Below are 13,965 nucleotides of genomic sequence, written 5' to 3'. Positions count from 1 at the left end.
TTATTTGTATTTGTGATTAATAAAAGATAGTTTAGTTATTGTTCTTAACTTTTTATGATTAACACAAGCATATTTATGTAAATAAATTTTGATTGTGTTTTTGAGATAATGAGTAGCTAACTTGCATAACTAGGGTTGTGGGAACCATTACCGATTAACAATGTATGAACAGTAAATAAGCAATTCTTGAATAGTGTTTTGCATGCATTGATAATTCTTTCGTTTAAAAGTCTTTTTAACAAGTGCACACGTTAGAACTCGTCTTGTTGCTACTTGCCGGATCAAGGAGGTAATCAACAAGAAAAGAATTATCAACATAGATTTAGTGGGATAATATCTAATAGGCTAGTATCGATTGGTGCGAAGTAATAACTAAGCCAAACATCGATTATGATGTCTAATATGAGGTAAAGGTAAGGGTTAGTAAATTATACACACGTAGCCGGATCAAGGTACTGGGTGAAATTCTCTAGATGCCGGATCAAGGATTTAGAGATACCTAACTTATCACTTTGCATGTAATACACTAGGAAAGTATTGCGATTACTAGGATTACTGCGTTATGAGCTTAAGGGGAACACATTCCTAGTTACTTTTAATAATCTGAATATAAATAAATACTTAGTTCAAAGCTATCTTTTTATTGTTTGTTTATTTTATTTCAAATTAAACCCCCCATTGTTTTTTAACGACTATTGAGTTAAATATTTACTATTGACAATATTCTTCCATATTCTCTTTGGGATCGACCCCGACTCATAGTTGGGTAAATATATTGCATACGATCGTTTATATTTCTTTTCAAGAGGTATATTTGAACGTTATCAGGTTCCATCAAAGTTTTAAATCCTCCATTCTTCTTGATCAACCTCTAGTCCCAAACTGCCTGCCTTCGTAGGATTGTCTTAAATGACCAAGCTAGTGGATTCACATCAGGAAAACATGATATATGTACGGATTCTACCCTCACATGTGGTTTCTCTTTCTTTTGGTATGAGTGATACACCGGATTCCGTGATATAGCTCTCATGGTCTTATTGTTGGTTAAAGCTGAAAATCTCACAAAAATGACTATGTTTTACTCAAAGTTTTTCTTATGTCCGTTACTCCAAATGCATTGACTATATCTTAAAATTTCCATTTTTTATTTCCTCATGTTAAAATGTCAAATTATTGATTATGTCTACAGGTTTTAAACCATTCATACTATCAGGTTCATGTTTATTCATATTGCCCCATACTTAGTATATTTTATGTACTAATGCAAACTTGTGCCTACATTTTCTCATAAATGTAGGGTACAACGTTCCTACTCCGTACATTCATGGCTAAATATCTATATGGGTTCTTCATTTGATTTGTGAGTCCTCATGATCCAATGACCGAGACATTATATATCTTTGTCTTTTCATTTCAAACTTTCTAAGTGATGTATGTGTTAGTCTCAATCTCTTTCCTTATAATGTATTGGATGGCTTTGAGACTTATGTTAGACTTCTTCTTTGTTAAACTTTTGATATATGAAATGCTTTCTTTCAATTTTTTACTTCTATTATCTTATATGATCAATTGTAGGTGGATTGTGCAGGGCCTCTTCAGTTATCATACGTCATATCACGCCTAGGGTGTACCCTGGGGTTGTGAAAAATCAATTCTTGCAATGGCAATGTCATCAAAATATGCAACAAGACGGATAGTGCCAGTTCTTGATTGCTGATAGAAAATTGAGTGATCACAATTGCTCATTTTAAACCCAAATTCTTGAACTATCTCACTGAACTTTCCAAACCAAGCCTGAGAAATACAAGGACTTTTTCAAATGACAGACATTCCCATACTCCCATTGATAAAGAAAAGTAGGTGGTTGCTCCATATATACTTCCTTTCAAAGATCAACATGAAGGATAGTATTCTTGATATCCAATTTATGTGAAGGCCAACTCTTTGTCTGAGCATAACCTTTAGCCACAATCTTGGCCTTAAGTCTTACCATAGAACCATATTGATTAACTTTAACCATTAACACCCACTTACATCCCAATAGTTTTTTTCGGTTAGGTAAATCCACCAAATCCCATGTGCAGTTTTCCTGTAAAGCATGTATTTCCTCTAGCATCGCACTAGACCTCCATGATGATTCCAAGCCTTCCTCACTATTTTAGGTACAAAGAAGGAATCTTGTTTGTTTGTTTTTGAGAGATATGGATAGACCAAATGTTCTAAGGAAATGGCCACCACCCCGAAAGATGGCTAAAAGGGTCGTTATTGTTGTGAAGGTTGCCCTTCCATGATCTACTCAGTAAATATTTCCTTAGAAATGAGGTAAAGGAAAAGGGAAAAAGCCAGTGGTTCGGAGTTCTAGTTCAAGCATTTATAGTTAAGACAACATGGGAATATATTCAACCCATCTAACAACTTCTAATTTAGAAAATGAGAAAGTTACAGGGTCTAGAACTCCAATTCATAGGTTAGTGCCTACTGTTGCTCAATCATTAAAATGGAGGCTGTTGAGTTGCGTTCGAAGGAAGCTTATGACCTGTTAGCCCGACTTCCTACACCACCTACACCCCAGCACCTCCAGTGTCACAGGCACCATAAGTGCCTCCTACCCCAGTTCTTCTTCTACGCTCTATAAATGTAGCACCCCATATGAACTAGTAAGCCCTAACTAAGGTTTGGCTAAATGAAATAGGAAGAGCTAAGGTTGGTTAGAAGTTGTTAACTTGTTAAAATGATGAAATATGGCTGTTGAAATTTAGTTTAAAGAGTTTTGAGGTCAAACATCAAGAGACGACCATGACATCCGAAAACTAGTCCATGGTGCTAGTGTGTGTGCTAGTGTCTTGTCATTGGAGTTTGGTGTGTTGTTTGAGGTCTAAAACTCATATAAGTGACTCTTATACCTAGATGGACATCTATAGGGGTTAAACATATGGGTACGACTCCCCAAGGACCACCCTAGGGGTCTTTGAGGAGGACCCCAACATTGACCAAAAAGTTGTCGAGACTGCTTGACTTACGGTGGCAACCTAATGCCCCTTAAGTCAAACGACGCGCCGTAAGTCCAAGTCATAGGTTAAGACTTAGTCTAAGGAGACTTAGCTCCCATGACCAAGTATCAGTCCCAAATGACGACAGACCAAGACGGCTTGTCACCCCACCTACGGTCTGTAGGTGGTGGTCGTAAGTGGCCACTGGTGCTGATGTCTAGTTCGGCCAACATTAGGGGTGAATTGGTAAATTCACCCCAAATTTCAATTAAGTCTTCGACAGTTATTTTAGGTATTTTAAGTATTTTAAGTGTATTAAAACATTAATATCCCCATTTAGAATTCATTCTTCAAATTAACCCAAAACAAAATGCTTCCCTCCCAAATAGGTTCTCTCTAAAACACCATTGAAGGTCAAGGTGAATATCAAGCTAGAGCTTGGATTTAAAGGGGAATTAAACTTCAATCTCTTTGGATTCATCCAGGTTAAGGTATGATGATCTTTTATATAGGGCAAGCTTCACCCTAGAGTCAATTTCGAAAGAGTATTCAAGTTTCCAAAGTTTATGAAAAAACCCAATTCTTACTCAATCTCATGGGTTCTTGCATCGAACGATTTCAATTGATAAACTAGGATTATATTGATGTTTATTTGATGTTTTTAGATGAAAAACTCTATGGACCCATGATTTCTCTAAATTCCTAAATTTGGCTTATGAAGTGGGTATTTTTTTTATCATGATTGAATTATGCTTAGATTGAATTTTATTATTGAGTTATATTTTTATATATACCTAATTATGGTGAAATGTTGGGGAATTGAGTAATGGTGATCATTGCCTTGGAGAATGGTAAGTTGACCTAACTTCATGTTATTGTAGAATTGTTCTTGTATGGTTTTGGTCCACTTATGGTGTAGGTGTTTATATATTGAATGTACTGTGATTATGGCCATGAAGGCATTATAAGGAGAAATGAAGTGTTTTCATGTTATTCTATATGTTGTTTTACTATGTGAAGTTTATTTGATCTCAATAGTGATCTTGTATGAAGTATTATTGTATTGTGATTGAAAGTATGTTCTCTCTTAATGATCATGTATGAGGTTGATCTAATTTGAAACGTTCTCTTAGTAATGTAATATAATCTTGCAGATTGATCTGGTAGGCCTAAGTCATCCTCCTCCTTGTATAATTGAATGTGATGTGATCAATGTATCTTAGGACCGGTAGACCAAATGTGGTATCCCCTCCTTGAAGTGTGATGATGTCTTGAATTGGTAGACCTAGTATAGGTGCCCTTTCACGAATGAATGAGTAATGACCTAGAACCGGTAGACCCAATGTAGATGACACCTTTCTTGGAAAGTCATGAGCTATCCTTAATGTACCTTTCATCGGAAGTCCTAGTGAAGGAAACTCTTTCTTGTGTAATGTACTTTGGGTCGGTAGACATAGTATTGGTAGCCCTCTCAAGTACAATGAATGTGAATGAAATACTCTATGGGAATGGAGGCTAAGCACCGAGTGGATAGGGTTAGATGGAAACTCTCCCAATGTTAGGCTATAGTTCCAAAGAACATCTTCCTACCCCATAACTATGTGCCCACATAGGAGATATATTAGCTAGTGATCTACACTAATCCTAAAATATCATCGAGTTGTACCTTAGGCTAGTAGAAGACCTCTTTACGATGTGGGGCAAGAACACCGGATTCCATGTCTACCTCTCATGGTCTATGTCGGTTAATGCCTATTCCCTTCTTGTGGGATGCGGACTCTAGTTATTGAATAGGTTCTACAACGTGTAGGTAGTAGTATGGGATGCTATCTACACATGGCACGAGTAGGCTTTGAAGATACTATACTGAGTTCCCTAAGCCTTAATGGCTAAAGAATGCAAGTCCTCTAAAGGAATGAATGTGTCCTAAATGGCTTAATGAAGATGTTGACTTATTGTCTAAATGGAATGATGAATGAGTAGCTTAGATTGATGAAATGAATACTTAGCATTTTTTGTAAAAGTGTAAATGTCCTTGTCTATTGTACCCTTGAGGAATACCTAGGTATGATATGAAGAGGTTGTATGGGCAGCCACTTCATGTCTTACTTAGGTGTGTCTTAGGGTAACTTTAGATAGAGGTCCTAAGAGGTTGAAATGACCTACTTGACAATTATGTTTATATTGTGAGGAAGGACTCTTATGTTGGTTGTGTTGATTATTATACCTTTAATATCATGTTATGAAGACTTTTACAAAAATGGCATACAAGCATGATATGAAGAAAAATGTCCTTCTTAGCATGTTTTTGCATGGTCATCATACTTAGTACTTAATTGTGCTAACCCCATTCTTTTATTTTCCACAAAGTGTTGGTTCCGGCAAGTGATAGCATTTTCTAGTGAAGCTTGGGATTAGAGTTCTCTCAAGACCTATCTTGGTATGTCCTCATATGTCAAGGACAAGGACTCCATGTTTCTAGTTTTATATTGACACTCTTCTAATAGACTTTAGCATTTTCGATTGCATAAAGGGCAATGACCCTATCTTGTTATGTTTGTCTAAGGATGGCCATGTGAGACTTAGCTTCTGCCGTGTCTTTGAAAGATGTTTTAAATTAGATTTTAAATAGTTGGTTTTGAATAATGTTTTTAATTCCGCACTATTTACTACTTTTTATGCAATGAATGAGCTAACAGGCTTGTATTAGACCTCTTTGAGGTCGAGTACGTCGTGTTTCGACTAGGGGGCACTCTTGGGTCGTGACAAAACTTGGTATCAGAGCATAAGGTTTTGGAAATGGTTTTTAGGTTCAAAGTTTCACAAGCCACGTCTAGTAGAGTCTTGTTCATCGGTGTAAGTCGCGACACATTTATGAGCGAGAGGCTATAGGACGGTAGAAGTTACACTTCTTTCATATTCTTGAAGTTGTTCCTTAGAGTGTGGTTCTATAAGTGCCCTCTTCCTAATCCTTTCTCTTGTGTTTATAGGGTATGAATACAAGGGCTGACCCTAGGAGAGCGGAAGAGGAGAATGTGGATAGGGGAGTTCCTCCCCAAGGTCCTCAAGGTGACCAAGTTCCACAAGGTGATCAAGTGCCTCAAGAGAATGAAGTTCCGGTGGTTCTCCCAGACATGACTAATGAAGAGATTAGGTTGGCTTTTCTAACTTTGGCCCAAGCTATGACGGCCCAAGTGAATAGGGATGTGGGGCCTAGAGTGAATGTTATTAGGAGCACTGTGGCTTCTAGATTAATAGACTTTGTGAGGATGAACCCTCCTATCTTTCTTGGTTCTAGAGTGGGAGAGGATCCCCATGAATTCTTAGATGAGGGATATAACATTGTTAGTGCTATGGGGGTGACTTCTATTGAGAAAGCGAAACCTGCTGCCTATCAGTTGAATGCTGTAGCCCAAATTTGGTGTTCTCAATGTAAAGCCAATAGGCCAGTTGGAGCGGGTCCCACTGAATGGGAGTTGTTTAAGGAAGCATTCCTTGGTAGGTACTTTCTCCATAAGAAGAGGGTGTGTAAGATTGAGGAGTTTATAAACCTTAGGCAAGGTAACATGAATGTGTAAGAGTACTCCTTGAGGTTTACCCAATTGTCTATGTATGCCCCATCTTTGGTGTCCAACCCTAGAGATGAGATGAGTGATTCGCTTTGTTACCGGTGTATCTCACCTAGTCAGGGAAGAGTGTCTGATGAGTCCACAAATTGTAATTATTTAGGGCCATATTTTAATAGAATTAGTGTCCTCAAATGCTTGTTTTATCCCAATATCGAATAAAAACTGTTAAATTTCAGGTGTTTGAAGTTTGAGTGGAAACATGGACAATAAAATGCAAAAAGGAACAAAGAGGTTGAAAAGAACGAAGAAACTGAAACCTGAGCATCGCCAAGCACACTTGGTGAATCACCGAAAGGACATACTTCTCCCTTTGTTCCAGTACGCGGAGCCCTGAAGGGAGAGGATCAAATCGACGGTAAAAAGGAGTAGTCGGAGCGTTGCCAAACAATTTCGCGAAGCAGTAAAATATAGCCCAATGGTCCAGGATGCAGAGATATTGTAGGCTAGCGCAGAAGGCGATGAACCAGATGATGGGCGAATTGTCGAGTCGATCAGTGATTCCCACTTCCTCGCCGACCGATCCACCGCAGCACTATTTTTTGAAACTATAAATACTAGCTCTCTATTAGTTTTAAAGGAGATCTAAACATTATTGTAATTTTTCACTTTAGCTTTCATATATTCCCTCAAATTTGGAGAGGGTTTTGTGGGAGACTTGATGAAAGGAGTTCATCTTCCCCAAGTTGGAAGTGGGTCTTCTCTATTGTTGTTCCTTTGCTTAAATCAAGGTTTAATTTCTTATACCCATTTGATTTCTCTATCATTTTAGTTATAATTTTTTATTTCTTGATATGTGGCTAAAAAACCCCATTCTTGGAGTATGATTTAGCAAATATGCCTTGATATTATTGTTGGGTATTGCTTGCTGATAGGTTAGATACATTTTAATGGTAATTTCACCTAGTGGTTGTGGTCTAATTTAATGGGTTTGAAGTTGCAAATACAAAACCACCCATGTGTTTTCGGCTTTCGAGAGAGAGATGTCGTGAAACCAAGACCGCTAGACTGATGGCCTAAGTAGTGGGTCGACATGAGGTTCATCCTGAGAAGGTGAGCCCTAGTCCCATATCCTAACACTCAGGTTGAGAGAGTGAGTGAGTAAGGCATAGGCTGGCCTTCATGCGGCAAATAGGTGTCCGAGAGGAACCCATTTGAAATGGAGTAAGTTGCCCGAGAGGGAACTTATTTCCATCTAAAGCTTAGCCTAGTCACTATTATCTTGCAAATTACCTATCAAAAGCATGTACCCAATGATTTATATCAATATGTATTACGGTCACACCCCAAGAACCCCTCCTCATACTTGAATTTTCTCTTTATTTTTGTTGTTTGAGCTATACTTGTGACAAACCCCTATTGATATTTAACACTTTGGTGTTACCCACTTGAATTTACTTTGTTTTTATTCGATAATATCTCAAACTACAGCTAACTAGAACGCAATTCTAGCCTAACTACTATTTTCACTACCACTCCCTGGGGACACGACCCTAAACCTTGGTTGGGTTACTATATTATCGACGATCATAGACACTCATATCGTTGGATAGTGTCGTTGGTCACGATAAGCATTAGTGCCATATGGCAATGCTTTATGATGACATGAATATTTCTAGACTCATATTTTCTGCTCAATCTATTGAGGAGTCCAAGCTTAAGAGGGTGAATAGAGGTTTGAAGAGGGATAGGTCGAATGACAAGGGCAATATAGATTGAAGAAGAGAGCTCCTAACCAAGTTTCTTCAAGTGCTCCTAAGACTAATGAGGTGAAAGGTGGTGGATCTCAATTTTCTAAGCCTACTTGTCACACTTGTGGGAAGAAACACTTTGGGAAGTGCTTAGCCGGAACTAGTGGATGCTATGGTCCTACTCTTACAGCTAGAGGAAGGGAGGCCAAGCAAGCTTCTCTTAATGGCCCAAATCTTGATGATCAAAAGAAGACTCATTTCTTTACACTTCAAGCCAATGAGGGCAAAGAAGCTAATCCAGATGAAGGTACCGATGAGTTGTATTTCCTTGTTGTGTCATGTTAGCCTTAGTTGGGTTGTCTCCTAAGTGGGGGATGGTATGTTGAATAGTAGGTTGTTGAGGGTGTTTATATCCTTGTCTCTTTCTTTCTATTCTTACTCAAGCTTGTGACCAAGAGTTCCTAGTAGCTTGTTGCATGTTATGGAGTCATGTGTGAATTTGAGTTTCCCTAGATTCCTTATGTTATGCATGTTCTAGTTAAATTCTTGTTAAATGAGAAAATGAATTGTGTTTCCTCATGTTTATATGCACCTATGATGAGTTGCCTAAATATTGCATGAGTTGACTTGTTGAGCATGCTTAGATGTGTTCTTGAAAATGTTGCATAATTGTGCTTTTATGAGAAAATTGCATAATGTTCTTAATGATGATTGTAATGAGGATGATGTGACTTGGAGAAGGAAGCTCCTCCAATGAAATGAGAAATGGTAAGGGTTGATGCATAAAGGTTGGCAGATGTATTCCTACTTTCTTGAATTGAATGAAGCGTTGGAGCCTTTTTATGTGGAGTTAATGTTCCTCCTAGCTATGTCTGATGGTTATAATGGTGTATGCATGATTGTGGGCTTCTAGTCTTGAGTCAATACCCTTATGTGTTTCAAATGTCATTCGAGGACGAATGTTCCCAAGTGGGGGATAATGTAACACCCTGTATGAACTACTAAGCCCTAGCTAAGGTTTGGCTAAATGAAATAGGAGGAACTAGATCCTCACATGTTTGTTAGAAGTTGTTAACTTGTTAAAATTATGAAAAATGGCTGTTGATATTTACTTTAAAGAGTTTTGAGGTCAAAACGTCAAGAGATGACCATGACGTTCGGAAACTAGTCCTTGGTGCTAGTGTGTGTGCTAGTGTCTTGTCATTGGAGTTTGGTGTGTTGTTTGAGGTCTAAAACTCATAGAAGTGACTTTCATACCTAGATGGACATGTATATGGATTAAACGTCTGGGTACGACTCCCCAAGGACCACCCTAGCGGTCCTTGAGGAGGACCCCAACATTGGCCATAAAGCTGCCTGGACAGCTTGGCTTACTGTGGCAACCTACGGCCCTTAAGTTAAACGACTCCCCGTAAGTCCAAGTCGTAGGTCAAGACTTAGTCTAGGGAGCCTTAGCTCCCATGACCAAGTCTCTGTCCCAAATAACGAGACACCAGGATGGCCCATCACCCCACCTACAGTCCGTAGGTGGTGGTCGTAAGTGGCCTCTGGTGCTGCTATCTAGTTCGGCCAACATTAGGGGTGAATTGGTAAATTCACCCCACGTTCCAATTAAGTATTGGACAGTTATTTTAGGTATCTTAAGTATATTAAAATATTAATATCCCCAATTAGAATTCATTCTTCAAATTACCCCAAAACGAAACCCTTCCCTCCCAAAAAGGTTCTCTCTAGAACTCCATTGAAGGTAAAGGTGAAGATCAAGCTAGAGCTTATATTTCAATGGGGATGTCACTTCAATTTCGTAGGATTAATCAAGGTTAAGGTATGGTGATCCTTTATCTATGGCAATCTTCACAGTAGAGTCAATTTCAAAAGAGTTTTCAAGTTTCCAAAGTTTATGAAAAACCCCAATTCTTACTCAATCTCATAGGTTCTTGCATCAAATGATATCAATTCATAAACTAAGATTATATTGATGTTTTTAGATGAATAACTCTATGGACCCATGATTTCTCTACATCCCTAAATTTGGCTTATGAAGTGGGATTTTTTCCTCATGATTGGATATTGATTGAATTATGCTTAGATTGAATTGTATTATTTATTTATATTTTTTTCTATACTTAATTATGGTGAATTGTTGGGGAATTGAGTAATGGTGATCATAGCCATGGAAAATGGTAAGTTGACCTAACTTGATATTATTGTAGAATTGTTCTTGTATGGTTTGATCCACTTATGGTGGAGGTGTTTATATATTGAATGTATTGTGATTATGGCCATGAAGGCATTATATGGTGAATTGAGGTGTTATAATGTTATTGTATTGATGGTTGTACTATGTAAAGCTTTATGTGATCTCAATAGTGATCTTATATGAAGTATTATTGTATTGTGATGGAAAGTGTGTTCTTACTTAATGATCATCTATGAGGTTGATTTAATGTGAAAGGTCCTCCAAGTAATGTAATGTAATCTTGCACATTGATTTTGTAGGCCTTGGGCATCCTTCTCCTTATGTAATTGAATGTGATGTGATGAATGCATCATAGGACCGGTAGACCAAATGAGGTATCCCCTCAATGAAGTGTGATTGGTGTCTTGAATTGTTAGACCTAGTATAGGTGCCCTTTCATGAATGAATAAATAATGAGCTTGAACCGATATACCCAATGTAGACGGCACCCTACTTGGAAAGTCCTGAGCTATCCTTAATGTACCTTGAATTGGAAGACCTAGTGAAGGAAACCCTTTCTTATGTAATGTACTTTGGGTCGGTAGAAATAGTATTGGTAGCCCTCTCAAGTACAATGAATGTGAATGAAACAATCTATGGGTATGAAGGCTAAGCACCGAGTGGATAGGGTTAGATGGAAACTCTCCCAGTGTTAGGCTAGAGTTCCAAAGAACATCTTCCAATGGTAGCCTTGAGGAATACCTAGGTGTGATATGAAGAGGTTGTATGGGCAGACACTTCATGTCTTACTTAGGTGTCTCTTAGGGTAAATTTAGATAGAGGTCCTAAGAGGTTGAAATGATCTACTTGACAGTTATGTTTATATTGTGATGAAGGACTCTTATGTTGGATCTATTGATCATTATGCCTTTAGTATCATGTTATGAAGACTTTTACAAACATGGAATACAAGCATGATTTGAACAAAAATGTCCTTTTTAGCATGTTTTTGCATGGTCATCATACTTAGTACTTAATTGTGCTAACCCAATTCTTTTATTTTCCACAAAGTGTAGGTTCTGGCAAGTGATAACATTTTCTAGTGAAGCTTGGGATTAGAGTTCTCTCAAGACCTTTCTTCGTATGTACTCATATGTCGATGACAAGGATTCTATGTTTCTAGTTTTATATTGAGACTTTTGTAATAGACTTTAGCATTTTCAATTGTATAAAGGGCCGTGACCCTATTATGTTATGTTTGTCTGAGGATGGCCATGTGAGACTTAGTTTCCGCCGTGTCTTTGAAAGATGTTTTCAATGAGATTTTAAATAGTTGGTTTTGAATAAAGTTTTTAATTTCGTACTATTTTCTGTTGTCTATGCAATAAATGAGCTAAGAGGCTTGTATTAGACCTACGCGTGTTATGCCTAGGGGGTGCTCTCGGGTCGTGACAATGAACCGACTGAAGGCTTCCACTATGCGGATAATTCTACAAGAGAAAAGGTTATCTATAGATGGTGTACTAGATAGATATCCAGTAGTGTGGGATACACTACGGTTTCCTAAATTTCAGTAGCTCACAACGCGCACGAATCTTTACGTTCATGCTTGGGTCAGAGATTTTTATGAGAGCTATGCACAGTTACTCCCAAAAAGGAAGAAGAAAGATGGGTCGGTACCATTAGATTTTTTTAAATGCAGTGAGACGGACATCAATGATTTTCTTATGTGCACAGTACGGATAATGAACTTTTTTGCTACCAAGATCAAAACCAAAATCCTGGATGACTTAAAGGGGTAGTTGGCCCCATTACTTTCTTTTGTGACACCCCCATGTATAGAGGTGGGGGTCCTAATTGAGAAGAATGATTTGTATATGGCTGCTAGGTACTGGTTCTGTTCCATCAGCAGCACCATGATGCCTTCCCAAAATGAATCCTTCGACCGACATCCGAATGCTGCACTTCTGGGATGCATTATTAATCAGGATAGGGTGAATTTGGGGTCCATCGTGCAAAAGATAGCCATGAGGGCCAAAAAAAAGTCAGATCTCATTGCCTTTCCCTATTCTGATTAGTGATTTGAGTCACCGAGTTGGTGTCCCATTTGTGGTGAAGACGGATGTTGAGATGAGTCCTACCTCATCTACTGACATCCGGAGGATTAAGGCTGAGTACAAAAAAGATGAGGCTTAGCGGAGGAAGGCACCCCCCGCAGACACCTCTCCGGTTGTTGTTGTAGGGGCCATGGAGGGCGACACTACTCAGTGTACTCCGGCATTTGAGCCAACAACTATACCCAGATACGTTAATGAGGCTCCACGAATGACACAAATTGTCATGCCATATATGATGCATGTATCTATTTGTTCAACTTTATACAAGTTCAGGTGTCTTCTTGTGAACACCAAAAAATGAAGAATATAAATGTGAGCTGAGGCAAAGTTAAAGGGCATATTTATATATTTTACCTTAATCAATTGTATATCAAAGATTTAGTAGATATGTTAACCCCAAATGATAATATAGTAGAAATGTGAAGTTATTGTATGATAATTCAGCCAACTACTGATGTTTGCGTAATCAAACCACAACTTCCGATACACGTGTCTACGATCGTAAAATAGTTTAGTAACACAACCAAGGGTTGGGGTCGAGTCCTAAGGGAGTGGGCTTGAAAATTAATAGAAAAATAAAATTAAGTTCTAATTATTCATAGCTAAGAAATATTTTCGAATACAAATATATTAAATCTAAGGGGAGACACAAAAGTGTCAATTATCAAATGGGGGGTTTTGTCACAAGTAGGCAAAAACAATGAAAATAACAAAGGTTGCTAAGCAGGGAGAGGATATTCTTGGGATGTGATAGGAATACAGAATAAACTAAATTATTGGGTACATGATTTTAACAGAAAATCCGTACAATACTTATGACTAGGCTAGACTTTACGGGTGATAAGATTTCTTTCGAACAACTTATCTCGTTTCAAGTGGGTTTCTCTCGATCACCCACTTGCCGCTTGACGAGAAGCCTCCGCCTTAGCCCACTCACTCTCTTGAGCTGAGTGTGTGGGAAAGAGACTAGGGTTCACTCTCCCAACTGAACCTCATGTCGACCCACTCCCACCGGCTATCAATTTAGTTGTCTTAGTTTTACGACCTCTCTCTCAAGCAAGACGGAAACACATATATGAGATTATATTTGCCACTACAACTTCATTGAGTTCATCCACAACCACAAAACGAAATCACATTAAAACTACGAATAGACTATCAACAAGCAAGACCCAACAACTAATTTACCTCATATTCACAAAATCACACCCCAAGAATTGGGGTTTTTAGCCACACATGTATAAGAGAGAAATTTATACCTAAATGAGTTTAAATTCATATGGGTATGAAGATTTAAGTCTTGATACAAGCCAAAAGTGAAGAATCCAATAGACCCAAGTCTAAGTTCTTGAAGATGAAACC

Source organism: Solanum verrucosum, unplaced genomic scaffold (genome assembly GCF_900185275.1).
Source record: "Solanum verrucosum unplaced genomic scaffold, falcon-dt-bn FXZP01000012.1, whole genome shotgun sequence".
In the NCBI taxonomy this organism is placed as follows: Eukaryota; Viridiplantae; Streptophyta; class Magnoliopsida; order Solanales; family Solanaceae; genus Solanum; species Solanum verrucosum.
This window is presented reverse-complemented; position numbering follows the sequence as displayed.